Below are 18,876 nucleotides of genomic sequence, written 5' to 3'. Positions count from 1 at the left end.
TGCTCATAAACTATGGATACCCATGCTTAGCTTTGGCTAAATGAGAGGTCACAGAGGTAACTTACTTGGGAAGGGATGGGAATGGAGTGGAGGAAGCAGTATCTGGGAGGAGGTCAAAAGTGACAAGCCACCAGGGTTGTCTTTGTTCTTCTTTAAGGACCATCCTGCAACCTCCCATACCCTGAGCCTTGTAACTTTTCCATGCTCTCAGTCATGGATTCTCTGTAGAGGTGGAGGAGGGGAACAGAACTATTGGAAGGGAAGTGAGTGGCTATAAGGAAAAAGCTATAAGGAAGGGGAACAAGAACTTGAGAGGAAACAAGATGATGTCCAAGGATAATCATGAGGTGGGCCAGTACAGCAGGGTAAATGGGAGTTTGCTTATATGACACCACAGGTTCAAGCTCAACTTGAGATTCTGACACTTAGTAGACATGTAATTCTGGGCAAGTTTCCCACACTTTTGGTCTCAGTTTGGATTCACTAAAAAAGCAATGCTCTGGAGAAGGGCTCACCAGCAGTTTGTCTGGGAGGTGATTCCAATAGGACCAGAGCAAGACACAGCAAGTGAGGCAGGGGAGGAGGAAAGGCAGGACAGGACCTTAGTGAGGAGAATATGACACATGATCCTGGTCTGTGGAGCCTCAGGGACACGGTTCACTGCCGCTGTCCCTTAGAGGGACCCACTGTACTTCTGAGTTTTCCTGGATATGCTTGGGGGACATCAGAGGAGGTCTGGAGGCAGATTGGGTGAGAAGCCATCAGTGGGATTCAGGGACCCTCAGACTCTGACCCTGAAGGCCACAGGACACCAGAGGACCCTGTTGGAGTTGTTTTTCTGTAAATGGGGTGCTGATTGTTGTAGATTGTGGTGAGGGGTTCTATGAGACCAGTCATGATATACAGAAGGTACTCAATAAGTACCAAATGCGTTGTATTGCTTCAAGGCTGTAAGACCTTCTGAAGCATCTGGTTACAGACTGCTAGAGGGCAGGGGCATGGTTTGTGACCCAAGGATGTGAGGCCTTTTCCAAGGAAACTCTACCTACCATTGCTAGGTTTTGGATCCAGGCCCAGAATTGTTACACCTCCCATAGATGGATATAGTGTGTCTGTCTCCCACGTCCACTTCAGGCAAGACATAGGTACTGATCCAGTGTGTCTCAGGGGAGTAGAGAGAGAGAGCAGTATCCCTGCCAGGCAGAGCAGCCACTCTGACCAGTTGATGGTCCAGCACAGAACACACAGGGAATGAGCATTTAGGGCCAGGTTAATTATTTCCATTTAGCACACCTGGGAGTCTTCTAGGACATGGATCTTTAAATTATAAAGCCAGACAGTGTGAGCAAAGCTGGATGCCACTCACCTGACATGAGTGAGTGAGGTCGTGTGAACACGAGACGCCTCTGAAGAAAGAATGTATACGTTGGTTCACCTCACACTGAGCCACACAGAAGTTTGAGAATCAGTTAGTTAGACCAAACAGCGAGAGACCAAACAGCTGCCTTGTCTTTAAAGGACTCTAAGGTCCTTGGGGCAGATGGAGGCCCCAGTGTCCCTGTTCCCAGCAGGCTTTGCAGCAGGCTCCACAGCATGGCGTTTAGTGTGGAAATTTAGGGTTAAATCCAGGCTGTGCCTCTTCCTGGCTGTGCCATAAGAGAAGACTCTCCATCTATCTCAGCTCTAGTTTCTTCCTTTGTAAGATAGGTAGGTTCAGTGTGAGTTGTAACACTCGAGCCTGGAGGTGTGTGCATCCTGTCCTTGCTGTGTCCCCAGCACCTAGGAGAAGCTCCAGCCTTCTGTGACTTCTGTGACATTTGCCGAGTGGATAACATGGAAGTGGCTTGGCTGTCCTTGTTTTTTATCACTCTAGCAGTCTAGGGCAAACTGGATTTGTTTATTTGGGGTAGGTTGAATGAGAAAGCAGGACTGCCTTCTACCTGAGTAATGTGTCTGTGGCTCTGTGCAGCAGGGTTAGGATTCAGCCCCACACTAGTGACCCTGTTGAGAGTGCATAGGTTGAAGAGATTCTCAGAGAGGTGGAGCCTGGTCAGGCTACGCCCAGCAGTGGCAGTCATTGAGAAAAGACCACAGTGTCCTGGAAGGGCAGGGCAGGGTGGGGAACTGCTTATTCAGACACTACAGGCATCTGGGATTCCACCACCCAGAATTCCCTCTTTGTAAGAGACAAGTTACCTTTGGGGTGCAGATGGGGATCATCCTTGACCACCTGTAGAGAAGACAGTTCCAGGGAACAGTTAATCATCACAGAGTTCCCAGACTCAGTTGGCTGTCTGTCTGTGTCCCCACCTTGCTTTCTGCCCCTCCCCTGTTCTGCGTCCACTCCCATACTTCTCAAGGGCTTCAAAACCCCTGCTTGTGGCCTATCCTGGTATCTAGGAGCTCAAGGGGCCATTTCATCAAATTATCCCTCTGGGTTTGCACAGACGTAGAATTCTTGGCAGAAAATGAGGATCCTGGAGCCTTTTGGGGGTGCTAGGCACAGAGTACCTGGATGCCTTCCAGCACACCGGTTTCCTTTTAATGCTCCATGATGATGGTCCAGCTGTTTAATTCAGATGAGGTTATATGATATCTTTCCTTTGGACTTATTACTGGCAAGGTCCATCAGACTCCTTGAACCCTCCCTGCAGGACATTCTTTCATTAGGGCCTGTTTTCTGTCTTTGGCTAAACTGACAAGTCCTAGGAAGAGCTATAGCCTCCAAAAGGAGAGATTGACAGAGAATAGGTCACAACAGGCATTAAGGAATGAAAATGAATATGTTCTTTTCTCCGTTGGATAAGCAGCTGTGCTTGCATCTGTCTCTGTGATCCATGAAATCCACTGTCAGGGAAGTAGAAAGTGGGCTGCTTCTGAATTTCTGCATGTCTCTCCTGCTGGCCCTTCCCAGGCTAGCACCACCATTCCCAAAGTGCACACTTTCTGGGTGCCTGACCTAACAGGGACACCCGAATCTCACAGTGGAGTTATGGGACATGGGGACAAGGTTCAGAAAGACCCAAAGCTTAGTTCAGATCCTTTTAAATGGAGCCTGGCTTTAGCATGAGGTATGAAGCATATGGCTGGAAACTTGTGTTGAATGACCTGAAAGCTTTGGTTGTTCCAATGTACAGGTCCTTTTATCCAAAGTCAGCTTCTAACACCACAGAAGTCCACTCCTCCATGTGTGGCATCCTCCCTGATAGACATCCAAATGCTTAGGCTGGGAGGAGGGAACACCCAAACTTATATATACATGTGTGCAGTAGCAGGGTGAGTTGTTACCACTGTCTCCATATCTCACACCACATTGTCAGAGCATGGGCTATAGTGCAATCAGGTGACAGTAGGAATCTCTTTTGCATGGTTTGATTCTGAGATAGCCGAACCCCTACTCCAGGCTCATGTGCCGAATGATTGTTTCCAGCTGGTGCTAGAGGGGCCTGGCAGAAGTGGGTCAAGACCCATCAGAAACTTGAGACAAATAAGAAAATGAGCCCCCCCTTTTCAGAAATGGTTCCAGGCTTTTGATCATATATTCGAGAAACACTACAAATCCTTTCCTTATAACAGATGACAGGAAGTCTGGGCTGGAGAAGGGGTTGCAGATGTCATTGTGGCCACTTCTCCTGCTGCTTTCTTTGATTCTGGATTTTCTACTCTTAGCACTGGAATTGTGGGGACAGGCTGCTCAGTTCTCTGTTGTATCCTTGGTGCCTGGGCTCAGAGCTGGGAGGGAAAGGGCGTATAGGTCTCACAAGTGCAGGCCCATGTGCCACAGTGAAAAGTTTTGTGTCTTGTGCATTGTGAATGTATACATGTGTGTAATTTTGAGACAGAGTCTCATTATGTAGTCAGTTGAACCAGGACAGTCTTGAGCTCACTATGTAGTCCAGGCTACCCTCAAGCTCAGGATCCTCCTGTCTCGGTTTCCTGAGCTTTGGGATCACAGGTGTATGCCTCTGCACCAGACCACCGTGGAGATTTAAAATGGAGTTTCACTGTTAATAGTCCTATACTAAAGTATTGATTATTTTGGTTGCTAGATATTTGGTGCTGTCTGAAAAATTTCCCTTCTTGCTTCACCCTACTCCTCCTGTGTAAACCACCCAGTGTCATGGAGCAACAGTCAATACAATGAATGCCATTCCATAGACATATGGAGACTCATTTCCAGAAAACAGGGATTCTTATACCCCATGGCTGTTCAATTCTCTTTGTAACTCAAGGAAGCCAGAGCCTCAATCTGAGCATTATAATTTGGGGGCAGCTGTGATTTCTTCTGCTGGCAAGTGGGGAGCAAGTGAGTGTCTTTACCAGGCCTAGTGGTGGAACACATTTGAACTTGGATATTGAATGTAAATAAAGGAGGGTGTAAGAGACCCACAGCCCCAAGGCCTCCAGATCCTTCCATTTAACCACAGCAGTACCTCCCTGCTACCGATGGCTCTTGCAGTTAAGAGCCACTTGAGTTTTAGTGACAGTTGTTAGTTTAAGGAGGCCCAATTGTGTGGCCTGACATGTCATGCTCCCACCTTGGTGAGCACCCTGGACCAATCAGCTGCTTCCCTGCCCTGCTGCCTCAGACGTTTCACTTTAGAGACACATCAGATCTCACCGCTACCTTTTACTTTATTTCCATCCAAAGCTGACGTTTTGTTGAGACACATTCTTATAATTAAGGCAAGAGTGAGAAATAACCTCCTATATAATTTAAAACGGTAAAATTATCGATACCTTTTCCAGTCTGGGCTTTAAATCTTTGCCACCAACGACTCCCCTATTAACGGGCCTAATTAAATCCATTTTTCAGTACGTCTTTGGCAAATTCCATTTTAGCAAAACTGTAGGAAGTTCAGTTTGATTTGTCTCTATTCCCTTAGAGCTTGCCTATAAAAATGAGGGCGGGGTGGATGCTAGACTCTGGCGTCTCTATATTAATTCACTCAATAAATGTTTATTTATTGAGCATTTACTACATGCTGGGGCATGGAAATAGAGGAAGCAGATAGGGAAATGCAAAGATGACAACATTTCCATGGTCATTGATGGAGGGGAACAGAAATCATTCATTCACTCAACAAACCTGTACTGAGTTTAAGGCAGGTCACACTGTGTTGGGTACCAGGGTTGTGGGGATGAAAGACTCTTATCCTGTGGGTTAGAGAGTGCTGCCAGCCTGGGCTCCTGCTAGTCTCAGGTGGGGGACTGAAAGAGTGCAATGTCTCTCTCCATAGCTGATCCTATAAACTGTCATTTTTGGAAGGAGTGTTTTTTGGTAGTTGTGATGTTCAGCAAGTGAAGAGAGCTACTGAGCCGGAGATTGTCCAGTGTGGGAGAAGTGATGCTGGACAGGACAGCAAAATAGCCTGGGGGTGTGTGTCACAGAAGCCTGGGGATGTCAGTGAGCACAGACTACAGCAGGGGCAGAAACTAGCTGCTCACACTTGTGCGATAACAGCACTGACTGTGGAAGATGGGACCTGGCCCTGGGGGCAAAGGAACAGTAACACAGTGACTGGGCCTGATGATGGTGGCCATGTCAGTGCTGGTGGACAGGAAAGACCTGCAGTGGGTGATATGGAAAAGTCTTGAGTGTGAAACATGGTGTTAGCTCTATCACCCTCGTGACCCCAATACCCGAGAGAACAACTTGAAGGAGGGAAGACTTATTTTGGCTCCTCATTTCAGAGGGTTTTGTCTATGACTGCTCAGCTCCATCCACTTGGGCAGAACATCATGGCTACAGGGGTGTGTGGCCAAGTCTCATGGTAGACTAAAAGTGAATAGAGGGAAAAGTCCTAGGTTACAGGTTTAAGATGTGCCTCATGTGACCTAGTTCTTCTAGCTGGGTTCTTGAAGTTTCCAGAATCTCTCCAAATAGCATAGCTATCTAGGCTTCAAGCATTTAACACATGGTCTCATGAGGGAATATTCAAATCATGGGGTGTGTACTGGTCTAGGTGGGGAGTGGGGCTGCTTGGGTGACTGGATGGATGGTTGGGATATAGTCAGAGAAGTGCAAGAGAGAAGGTTTGATTGACAGCTAGGATTGAGACCCTGCTCAAAATGGGCAAGGTGGTGGGGAGCCACTTGTGACTTATGATGATAAGGTGGATATAAACTCAAAAGAAGAGGAGAAGGCCAAGGGTAGGGAGCCGTTAGGAGCATCAACATTTATGGGTGGGTAGAGTATGTGGGGAGGAATGGTAGGTGGAGGGAAGAGCAGAGAGGGTGACCTGAAGCCAGCAAGGAGAGCTGGGAGAGGAGAGTGGCATATATTGAACATTGTAGAGAAATCAAACAAAAGAAAAGATTGTACTCACATAGTTAAAAGTCAGTTTTGGTGAGACATAGAAGGCAGCAGCTTCAGCACACTGGAGAGAGGGCACTGGCAAGAAACGAGTGGAACACATATACCGGTCCAGACAAGGGGAGAAGGTGGTACCCAGAGAAGATGAGGATCTGAAGGCGTTCTGATCCTTCACAATCAGAACCTGGAACAGGATGACCTCTGAAATCATCCTGAGATGTAAAACAGAAAAGGAAATCTATGAGACATAGGATGGTCAGCTAGTGAGCAGTATGCAGAAATGGAGATTCAGCTTCCTGGGTAACCCCTCCAGATGTGTGGAATATGTATTCATAGGTGTTCCCCATGTGAGGACTGTCCAAGTCCCAGCAGCTGACCATTGGTTGGGGTCTGTCTCTTTGGCATTGGGCATACACCTGTTCTCAGGTGTCTTATGTTGACCATAAACATCAGCAGGATGGGGTCTGGTGGCAGGGCAAGCCCTTGTGGTGTGGTGTACTGTTTATTTGAATTGAACATCCCCCTCTCCAGAGAGAACAGGGAGGCTCAGGAAGTGCAAGATACTTGAAGAACTTATTTTGGAAGCTCAGAAGGTCACAGGACACTCAAGTCCCCTCTCTTAAGGTGATACATAGAAGTGGAGGAGACTCTTAGGTGGAGCTGCCTGCACACTGAGCAGGTGGCCCCAGGGATACAGGTTTGCGACTGGACTTTTCACACTCTTAGTAAGTAGCTCCTATAGATTTAATGGTTTACCAAGTTAGGTGAAGTTATTTCTATGGTCTGCTGTCAGTGCCTGATCTGGGGTGAACAGATGTTGGCTTGCATCTCCACAGGGAAAGCATCAGATAAGAGGGTCAGAGGGACTAGGCCCTTTAAGAAGTGGGGCTGTTCCCCTACCCTGGAGGATATTGCAACTGTTGCAAAGTCTAAGGCCACAGCAAGGTCTATCCCCAGCAGAGGGCCCTGGAGCTTATGAAAAACCAAACCCAGAGCCCCTAGGCCAGCCACCCCCCCCACCCTAGGGCATCACTAATTAATGGAGTAGGGACTGTTTGTTATTATAGGTTTTTTTCCAGTGCCTGGTGCTTTCATTCTGTCCGTTGCCCCCAGGTCTGTAAAGGCCCTCGAGTCTGTAACTGTCGTGGGGTCTGTAACTGCCCTCAGAAGCAGTTTTAACCGTTACTTTGTGTCCAGAACCTTGCTGATCTCTGCACCCCTGCAGGCTGGGATTTCATATCTCAGACATAAGACTTCTAGCTGTCTCATCAACAGTGCCCCTCACTTCCCAACTCCTTCTCCTGTCTGAGGGAGTCTTTCTAAGACCTACAGTTTATTGTCTGTCCCCTTGGAATGACTTCAGCGCTAGCCCTAGATGATCACTCTTCACCTAAGACCCCCATAACATTTAGAAGCTGGATGAAGTGATGAAATGGTAAGAGCCTAGGGAGATGTCTGGGGTGTGGAGAGTGCCAGCTGAAGGAGGGATTAGCTTGTGTTTTCCAGACTAGCCAGTTCTTAGGGTTGAGTGGCAAGGGTGGGTGAGAAAGGATGGAGATGGAAATGAGATTGATATGGCTCAGGAAGCAGCAGTCTGAGCATGGATTTGGTGATCTTGGAGGAAATGATATGTTTTGTTGGTAAGCAGAGGCTGGGGTCTGGTTTTGTGCAGAGGTTGATCAGCCTTGGTCCCCAACCCCTTCTTCATCCTCTGCTTTTAGTCTGCCAGCATTTTGCTCACTCCCATTACCATTATGTTCTATTTCACTGCAGTTCTAGGATCTGCAACCCCAAAGGCTGCACATCCAAATCTTGACAACACGGAACAGACTTTTCCTCCTCTTCTTTAAAAATCTTTGTTTGAGACAGGGTCTCATGCTGTTGCTCCAGCTAACCTGGAGGAGCTCTTCCTGCCCCAGTCTCTTAAGCTATGAGCCAGGCTAAATCCTTAGTTACTAAGTTTTTTTTTAAAAAACATTCTGGTGTGACTATGCAAAAGTAACTGCCAGATCTGAGTGAACCAAAGATGTGTTCACCATTGGCTTCCAGCCAGGAGAAAATCCAAGTCAGATTAGTTTGAGGGGATATTTTCTTCTTCCTGTGTGAGTGTGAGTATGTCCATTCATTCCTGTGTGGACACATCTGTGGAAGTTGGGTTAATGTTGCATGTCTTTCCCAATCACTCTTCACCTTATTTTTGAGGCTGTGTATCTCACTGAACCTGGAGCCCACTGACTGGATAGACTGATTGATCAACAAGCTCTGAGTATCTTCCTGTCTTCCCTGGCCTCTCAGCTCTGGGTATGCTTATGGGGATTCTCTTGAGTAGGTAGATTGAGGTGGCAAGTCCTGTGGGGGACACATCTTCTGGGCTGGGCTCCTCCAAGTGTATAAAATGGAGAAAGTAAAGTGAGAACAAACATTCACTGTTCTTCATGTCATGACTGTGCATGTGTTGTGGCCATATCACATTCTTCTGTAAGAGCTCCTCTGCCACAGTGGACCTCTGACGTGAACCACAAGAAATCCCTTTGGCTTCAGTTGTTTTTGTCAGTCTTTTGTGACAGTATCAGGAAAAGAAAATAAGTGTCCTACAAACCAAGGGGAGAGAGTTTCAGAAAAGGCTAAGCCACAGAGTTGGGCACTGCTGAAATGCTAGGCAAAGGCAGACTAAAAGTCTCCAAAAGTCTACAACTCTCCTTTTTTTTTTTTTTTTTTTTTCCTGATGAGGAGTGTACAGAAGAGATGTATCCATTGGAGTTCCCCTGAAAACAAGTAGCACTGCCTCTCCATCAGCTAGGTATTGCTGTATAATGGGGAACTCCACAGTGAACTGACTCAAACCCACTAAGATTTATGTTCTCTGGCGAGTCTGTCACTTGGTTGGGGTATTCTGCTGACATGGGGGAGGTTTGGATGATCTTGCTTGAGGTTACTGGGTAGACTGGCTGGGGCTTGGCTGGACCAGTATGGTCTCAGTTTTTGTTCCATGTGCCTCTCAGAATCCAGGCAGAGAGAGCAGATGTACAAGGACTCTGAAGTGAGCTTGGCTGTGTGAGGAAGAGGACAGAGGTCTATGTAGCTGGGGCAGTGTGTATGGAAGTAGCTCAAGAAATTAGAAGGGAGTGGAAAGTGGGTTGGGCTAAGTGAAGGATGGAGGGGGAGTGTGGTCTGGGGAGATATCAGGAGCTCTTTGTAGAGACTTAAACTTTGCCTCTGGTGTTAAATGTCAGTCTGTCCTCAGTGACTCCAGGTTGGCTTCCGCTCCTTGGCATTTCTCCTGGCACTTCTCTTGGTTTCACGGGGGGTGGGGTGGGGGGGTGGGGGATGGGGGGGAGTGAAGGGGGACTTTGTTCCTGCTATGCCTCCCTGATAGTCCCTAATTCTGGGGGGGGGGAGGGAGAAAGAGGACCACGTTTATTTTTTTGTTGTATAAAATCACCTATGTCAGCATGTAGTGATTTATTATTTTATATGACTCTAAACATCTCATATTTAGCAGGCAATGCCACATATTTCTGTAGCTTTAAAAAACAAAACTAGACTCAAGGACAGCTTTTTTTAGGGTTTAAGAGAAAAATAAACCCTTCCAGCGAGGTGACTCTTTTGATTCCTAAAATTATGTATGTATATGTGACCTGAAAGTAGATGTGAAGATGTTCAGGGGACAAAGGGTCTTGAAAGGGAAGGGTAGTGGGCATGGGAGGGTAACTCCAGGTACAGTCACTCTTGGATAAAAATTGCCCTACATAACCTGGTATAATAAAATTTAAGACATCTAAAATCCAAAAGGAGAGAGAGAGAGAGAGAGAGAGAGAGAGAGAGAGAGAGAGAGAGAGAGAGAATGAAAAATGAAGGAAGTATCTCAAAACCCTTGCCTTTCAGTTTCTTTGAGTGGTGCTGGGCAAGCCAGCACTCCTGACTCAGGTCAGTCAGCCTCATGCCTAAAATCCCATCTTGCCAAATGGGGGATATGACCCATGTCAGTTCAGCTCATTTCCTGCTTTTATAAATAAAATTTTATTGGGACACAGTTCTGCTCATCAGCTATAGTTGACAGTCCCTTTTTAAGTATTTATCAGTTGCTCCTTTAAGAGATAGTTAAACCTAGGGCAGAACAGGAACAAGCTCAAGGGAGATGACTGTGCTCCTCCATGAGTGCTCCCACATGGAGTCTTTCCTTTTTTAGCTTGTTTTTGTTTTGACTTTTATTTTTGTATGTTTGTATAGTGTGTGTGTGTGTGTGTGTGTGTGTGTGTGCTCGCAAGCGCGCGCGAACGCATTTGAGTGACGACCAGAGGTGGACATTGGGTATCTTTCTAGATCAACCCCCCCACACTGGATTTTGAGGTAGTGTTTCTCTCTGAACCCAGGGTTCACTGGTGGCTCAATGGCTGGCCAGTGATCTCCAAGATTCTGTGGGTCTCCCTTCTCCTTTCTCCTCTCCCCATTCCCAGGACTCGGGTTACAGGTGTGACCCACCATGCCTGACTTCTATGTGGCTGCTGGGGATAGGAACTCAGATCCCCATGATTGCAGTGGCAGGCACTTTATCAAGCAGGCTACCTCAGCAGATCCCCTCCCCTTGCTTTAAAGACACCTATTCCATCTTGAAGGAGCCACCCTTATGGCCTCAGCTTTATTTCTACAGATGGAAATCCCAACTTATGGGTAACACATGATTTTAGAAAAACCAGAAAAAACTCAAGTTTCTAGAAGTATGTAGATGATAAAGCACTACCTTAGGAATGCGGAGGAAACAAACACAGGCCTCTAGAACACCTGACATCTCTGTGGGTGGAGGCCTGAGAGTCCTGGTATGGCCCTCAGCTGCAAACCTGTAGACCTTAAGTTATAACTCCAAGACCATCTTCTCCTCTCTAGAAAGACACTGTGGCATAGGGTGCGGGTGGGGTCAGCGGGTAAAAATTCAGACCTCGTTTCAATAGTTTCTGCAACTGTGGACAATATACCTGCTTTAAAGAAATGCAGAAGAGAAAAATCAATATTTCGACTCTCACAGCCAATCACGCCACAGAAGTGGCAATTCTGTCCCCGGCATGTCTGCATGGGTCTCTAAACAGGGCGGCGGAGTCTGGAGTAAGGGAGGCTCGTAAAAATGACCGATGCAGATATTAATGATTTAATCTGCTAACGCCGTGTGGCTGCCTCAGAGAACCCCATTCGTCAGCGCTCAGGACCCTCAGAGGAGCCGTGCAAGGGGCTGGTGCAGGAAGTGGCAGGAACGAAGATGAATCACGGAGTGCAATATTGATTCGCCCCGCCTGCAGCCACCTCTGTTTGGAAATATGGAAAGCAAATTAATGAATAAATGAGCTGGCTTGGTGAACCGTGCCCCATTGGGAGCGCTGGTATTTAAGCTGTATACGCCAAACACTCTCTAAGCTGGGGGTGGGGTGTGTGGGGGGAATACATGCAGCTCTGGCCTATAGTAGGGCCTGGGAATATTGCCAGTCAACATCCCTCCCCTCCTTTTGGAGACAGAGTATAGCTATCTTGCTGCATCCCAGGCTGGCCTTCCAGTCTCCTGCTAGTTTCTCTAGCGCTGGGATCGCAGGTGTATGCCACCAGTCACAGCTGGCCTTCTCAGTTCTTTCCTCAGAGGAAATGCCTGAATGGGAGGATTCAACTAGACATCTTTCCTGAAGCCACTACTTGAATAAAATTCCTTTTTTAAAAAGACTGTGTGCATGTGTGTGTTGCATGCACATGAGTGAACAGGGGTGTGTGCCACTGCTCACATACTTGCAGACCCTGGGAGGAGGCTTTCCTCTCACTCTCTCCCATCCAAGCTGGTTGGCCATCAAGCTCCCACTCTGCACTGAAGATTATCATATAATTACTACACATACATTGTTTCTCCCCTTTACTTCTTCCAGATGTTCCATTATACTTTTCCTTGCTCTGTTTCAAATTAATGGCCTTCCCCCCACTAATAAGTCACACACACACACACACACACACACACACACACACACACACACACACACTCCTAAAAAGAACATGCTCAGTCTGTACAATATTATTTGTATGTATGTTTCCAGGGCTACCATTTGACACTGGACAGTTAATTGGTGTGTTCTTCCCTAGGGAAAGTGGTTTGTTCCATTCTCAGCATTTCTAAGCAGTTTGTAGTTCTTTGTGTAGGTTGCGGCCACAGAGCTCTGGGGTCCCCCACCCTCACCCCTATATACACATATTAGTGTCTGTGTTGTTGTCCTTGTTTAGCTCACATTTGGGCAGTCATGCTGGTGAGATCTTATGAATGCAGTTTCTAACATTGCCAGGAGACACAGTCTCACAGTAAACTTTCGGATCCTCAGGCTCTTTTGTCTTTCTGCCCTGTCTTGTACAATGTTCCTGGAGCCTGAGGTGTGGGAGTTATATTGTGACTGAATTACACAACTCTGCATTTCGATTGGTTGTGATTTTCTGTGATGGTCTCTGTCTGTTGCAAAAAGGAGTTTCCTCGATGGAGGGTGAGGGCCACTCTTACATCTGAAGATTTGGAGCTTTTTATGTGGGTGAGGGGATTCAAACTCAGGTCCTTAGGCTTGTTCAGTTCAGTACTCTTACCCATTGAGTTATCTCCCTGTCCTAGCACTGCTTTAGTTTTTAATTGAAAAAATTCATACAGTATGTTATAATTTTTCCCTTCCCAAGTCCTCCCAGATCTTCTCCATCTCCCTTTCATTCAACTCTGAGCCCATTCTCATTCTCTTTGAAAACCAATCGACCAACTGAAAACAAACAAACAAAAATTCAAAACAAGAACAACACAAAAAGAAAACCACAGAGACCACCCCCTACACACAAAAACACAAAAACCAGAACCCAAAATATACAGGCAAAAAATTAATAAGACAATAAAAGCAAAAAAGCCCAAACAATATTATGAGACAAAAAAGTGTACAAAAATGCCATTGAGTTTGTGTTGTGTTAGCTAACTACTCCTGGGCATGTGGCTTTCTCTGAATGTGGTTAATATATCCAGTGAGACTGCAGTGGAAAAAAGCTTGTAAGTGGGTATGAATTTCAATTAGCTTTTTGGTTAGGGGTAGTAGCCCATTTCTGGCTTGAGCCCATGCAGGCCCTGTTGGCATTACTTTTTAAATGCTGGTAGATACTGGGAAATATTGGCCTTCAAATTACCTTCTACCAGGTTGGAAGGATAATAACACCCGTCTGATTGAGTTAAAGTTAGCTATGTCAGACATTTAGGGCTCTATGTGGCACATCATGCCAAAAAGTGATAGTCAAAAAAACAAAACAAAACAAAACAAAACAAAAACTTAAAATAACCATGTCACACTTGGCATGTGTGTTTTGCAAGTGCATATTAAGTGCCTCTCACTGCTTCTGGCACTTAGCGTGGGTCTGTGGACAAAGTAAGGTCCCTTCTTTCTCAGAAATTCTCTTTGCCTTTTTGCCTATAGGCCTCCGAATGCTGGCAGAAGGCACTGTCTTCCCTCCAGTGACCTCTGCATCTTTGTCAGCAGTCAGTGGCCAGGACTGGGGTGTGGCTCAGAGATAGAGTGCTTGCCTGATGTGCAGGCCACAGGTTCCTGCATAGTGGAAAAAGAAATCCCTGGCCTTGCTTGTGGAGGTGTATTTGTAGGTTTACCACATCTCGGTGTTTGTTCTTCTGTTCTGTGTGTTTGTCCCTCTGTCTGCCACATTGTCTTGATAATGTGTCTCCATAGTAAATCTCAAAATTGGGTGGCTTGACATTTCACTATGTTTTTCTTTTTCACATTTCTGCAAACATTTAGAAACCATCTCTGTGTCTTGCTGGGTTTTGGTAGGGATTGGTATAGACCTGTGTATTCAGGGTATGGAGAATGGACACACCTGCACTATGTCACATCCTCCCATCTATGAACATGGCATGCCTTCCCATTTCTTAAGGTAGTCTTTGATTTTTCTCATGTTGCTTAGTTTTCCACATAGAAGAAGCCCTGGAATATTTTGCTAGATTCATTCCCAAGTATTTAAAAAGGCAATCGAATATGATATTCAAATTTCAGTTTATATCTATTCATTATTAATAGATAAGGACAGAGTTGATCTTTGTGTGCAGATCTCATATCCTGTCATCTTGCTGGACTCACTCATTAGCTGTGCATATGCATTTTCAGGCACTTCTGTGCATTATATATGTGCAGTTTCAATTATGATTTCCAACATTTACACTCATGCTATCTGCAAAGAGAAAGGATTCTGTTTCCTCATTTCCAATCTGTACAGGTGGCTATCTGGAGTTTATTATTATTATTGCATCAAAATTCCTACATGTAAATGCCAGATGGGGTAATTTGGTGGTGAATGGGAATTGAGGCTGGCTGGAAGGGGCTGCCTCTGCTAGGCTGCATAGAAGCATGGATTTACATCTTCTCGTATTAAAGGTGATTCTGATGTGACATTTCCTGCTGCTTGAATGTGAATTATTTAAGTATTTAGACACCTTCTAGGCTGGGCACCTATACTGTGGGGTAGGCTGGCTTCCTGCCACTCTTGTCATGGAAGCCGCTTCTGTATTGAAGGCTTCAGGCAAGCAGTACCCAAGGGATGTGCTGCAAATGGAGATTTTGAGTTGGCTGCAGGTTTCCAGGCTCCTGAGAGGAAGGTCGGGGCTGCACAGATTCAGTTCCTCCTCCTTTCCTCACTCCTTCCCTCCATGCTGCACACATGTAACCATGCTGCACTGTGCCATTAACTGTGCCACCTCTCACACGTTTTCTACAGGTTTCTATGATACTCATCTCTCACTGCATGGGTGTCATACCCTGAGCCTCAGTTTATCCATTTTTACGCGCGCGTGTGTGTGTGTGTGTGTGTGTGTGTGTGTGTGTACTAATTAGTTTTGCTATGATTGCTTACAGTAACATGAATGAGGGGTTATTTACAGGAGCATAAGCCCCTTAACACTGGCAACAGCACTGGAAAAAATGCCTCCTCCCTCAGCAAGGTCCTCATGGAGGGGGTGCCTTGTGAGAACCCAGGAGGGGCAATCTTTAGGGAAGCTGGTTTGCTTAGGTGCAGCTGGGTGGTTCAGGCTGGGCTCACAGAGGCATAAGCTGCCAAGATCTCCTCTGGGTGCATGGGAGACTCAGCTTGGGCTAGCCAGACTTTCCCTGTTGGAGAGATGGTCCTATCAATGCCCCAGGCTTGGTTCACAGCGTTGGCTGGAAATGTACCTATATCTTGAAGATCCAGGGCTTGGAGGAGCTGGCACAGTCCCAGAACCTGGCATCTCTCTTCAGAAGTGGCCAGTGGCACAGGAACACTGTGCAGATGAATTGTTGCCTCCCAGGATCTTCTGCAGCCTGGGTGGCAAGTGAATGGACAGTCAGGTCTCCATTGTGGTGTCTGGATTACTATGCATCTCCCACTAACACAGCTAATTACTGGCAAGGAAGTGACATTAATGGCCTTTTCATTCTGTCCCTTTCTCCTGCCTAGGCATCTGTATATGCAATTATGGAAAGACAATTTAATGCCGACCAATTAATTGCATTTGCCAAATGGGCTTGAAACACTCTACAGGCAGTTTTCCCTGTCGGCACAATGGATTATGGTATGCAGAGAATGACTGCTAGAGACTGTTGGCACACTGTCCCTGGCTGTGGGTCAGCTGTTTGTTTTGGACAGTCAGGTTGGAGAGCTTGCTATGCAGTTGATGGTCATGTAGGGTTAGGGAGGGACCATTGTTTGCCCACCACTTGCTCCTAGCTTCATCTCAAATGGTGTTAGTGGTGTACTTCTGAGCACTTGTGGTCCAGATAAGTGGCAGGGTACACTACTTTAATCTTCATTTTTATGTAAGGGAAGAGTTAGTATCACCATTTTACCATGGGGGAACTAAGGCACAGAAGTGGCCACTCATCAGAAATGTGTGCCCCTCCATAGTTCCCTACCCTGTTGTATGTATCACTCAATGTCTCTGGAGGTAAAATGGTGATCCTAGGATTGTGCCTTGGACTTGGGGGTAAAGGTTACTGCTGCTGGTTAGTGTCTCTGATGGATGTTACAGCTCTCCTGGGTTCACATCCTGGCTCTGGTAGTAGCTGAATTAGCTTTGAAAAAACTAGGCTATCTTTCTGTGCCTTGCTTTCTTAATCTGTAATGTGGAGAGATGCAGTTACATTTCCCTCCTAGAATGTGGCCATAAAGGAGGTGTCACACACTGGCTTTGGGATGCATGACTAGTGCTTGGTAAGACGACTCAACACCGAGATTAGTGGTGCTGAGCTTGGCTCAGGAAGGCTGTACCTAGAGTAGAAGCCAAGAGTGGAGACTGGGAGAGATTGACTGAGGATTGTGGTAGGTTAGACAGTTGCTAAGAAAGCATACATGGCCTGGTCTTTCCTGGCTTGCCATGGATGTCTGGTGGATCCAGATGACAGTGAATGAAGGCACTAGAGACAGCATGCTCATCAGCTTTTGGTGCTGAGAACAAACCTCAGACTGGAAACTGCTAAGGGGCAAAGTACTGTTTTTAACTCATATCTTCAGAACATTCAACATCATGGAGGGGAGCATGTGCTGGGTCAGTGCTTCATAGTAGACAGAAAATAACCTGTAACAGAAAGCAGCAGAGACAAGATGCAGCCTCCAAAGACATGTGACCAGTATCTTACTTCCTCCAGCCAGGATCTGGCTTCCTGATGAACATCAGTGAACATGTTAGGAGCTGCTTGATGCTCAGTCTCGCTATCCTTGAGATTTGTGCCACTGTGTGGGCCCTGACTCAAGCACCTAATGTTTCTGACCCCATAGTAACTACTCTTTCCAATGTCTTCATCATGCCATCTACTTTGACTGAATAAGCCTACTTAAGGTACCCAGTAGACTTCCAGATTGTGTGTGTATGTGTGTGTGTGTGTGTGTGTGTGTGTGTGTGTGTGTGTGTCTTCACCTGGGCTTCCTGTCCTGGTCTGTGAGGACTTTGTCTTGTTCAAAACCTGCAGCATCCTCATACTGTGTAAACCTGGTTCCTGATGTCAGTTATCCTTGTAGGAGGTCCTGAGATGACCACTGAGTCACTAGACATTCTCTGTTTCAGCTCTTTTTTCTAAGCTTCAGCCTGCAGTCTCCACTACAGCTACATGGCATCTCTATACATCCATTGCCATTTCCCAAACCAAGCCTAGAAGAAATCTTAGCCAAATCAAAATTTCACCCTCCCACAACTTTGCCTGCCTCATGGATTCTTCTTTGCCTTTCAGTGGGCCAGCCATCAGACCCTACATTGTAGGTAATGAGGCCCCCATGGAGAGCCTCTACTGTCAGCACTTGGGGAGAAACTAGAGAGATGGGGTCTACTGAGGGAATGCTGAGGAGTTGGGTTACCAACCGTGGAGAATGTGATTTCTGTCTTGTAGACTGATACCATGGAGAGTGCCAGGCCTTCAGAGGAGGTAGCGTCTCAACCTGACATCCAAGCACAGGGAGCAGTACACAAGGAGAGATCCTGACCTGCCTCCAAGAGCCCTGAACACCCAGGGACCAGACAAGAGCACTGAAGCCTGTGTGACAGTACATAGTTTAATGGGGGAGGGCTCCTATGTTCCTATGTTCCTAAAATAGAAGAGTTCAGATGAATATTAAGCAGCCAGAGTTTAATGAGAGCAAGCAAGGAAGATACATACAAAACAAGATGACCTTACCAGTTTGCATTCACAGGTCTTCAGTTTCCATTTTTCCTGCCCTGTTCTTCCCTTAGGGGAACATATCCAGGAAGGAAAGTTCTCTGTGTTCAAGGGAAACATTGCAATCTGATTGAGGTTCATTCCCTTCTTACCTGCTGCAGGTACTAAATTTTAAATCTTCTTCACTGTTTTAGGGTCCCATCTCTGCTTCATTTGCCCTTGATTTTACCCTTGATGTTTAGTTACAGTGTTTTCTAAACAGGGCAGGCTTGAACAATGTTATTCTAACCTGGCTTTGTCTCCTTCAGGCCAGAGGCAATCCTTCAGACTGAATGAGGAAGAAACACAGATGGTCTGTCTGGATAAGGAAAAGAAGAAGAACATTCTAGAGAAATGGATAGCTGGCATAAAGTTTCATGCCTCCTCTTCAGAGAATAACAGAGTTCATTTGGCTGGAGTTCAGGGGCTTCTTCTTTGTGACCTGTCCTGGGAAGACACCAGCGGGGCCTAGTTAGGAAACCTCTGAAGAGCTGAGTTAGGCTTACTGCCTTGCTGCTGTTCTGGCTGCAGGATCGCCAACATGCCAAATCATGGGTCCCCTGCCCTTACTCACAGACCTCCCAGAACACAAATGCTTCAAGAGAACCAAAGAAAGAAAAAATGGCTTCAAGAGTTCTGGAATTGACCTCTGGCTGCAAAGGGTGTTGTGGCTGGGACCAAAAGACTGGCTATAAAGTTTTAAGATTCTCCAATGAAACTTTTTGTGTCTAAGAGCAACTACTTAAATTCTCCTAAGGTACACAGTATGTTCTCCGTGTGAGGTGACAGACAAAGAGGATGGATGTCAAAAGCCTAGTTCCTTGTGACTGCATCTTCTCTCACTGGAAG

General features: G+C 46.3%; 1 long non-coding RNA gene across 1 annotated transcript; it reads left to right on the top strand.

The window, feature by feature from the left end:
- Positions 1-7,611: 7,611 nt before the first annotated feature.
- Positions 7,612-18,556, top strand: LOC127228310 (uncharacterized). Its single transcript, XR_007835024.1, has 3 exons — positions 7,612-7,751; positions 18,063-18,149; positions 18,297-18,556. It is a non-coding gene; the product is annotated as an uncharacterized LOC127228310 (long non-coding RNA).
- The last annotated feature ends 320 nt before the right edge of the window (positions 18,557-18,876 follow it).

The sequence above is a fragment of the Phodopus roborovskii genome, unplaced genomic scaffold (genome assembly GCF_943737965.1).
Source record: "Phodopus roborovskii unplaced genomic scaffold, PHOROB, whole genome shotgun sequence".
Lineage (NCBI taxonomy): Eukaryota > Metazoa > Chordata > Mammalia > Rodentia > Cricetidae > Phodopus > Phodopus roborovskii.
This window is presented reverse-complemented; position numbering and strand designations above follow the sequence as displayed.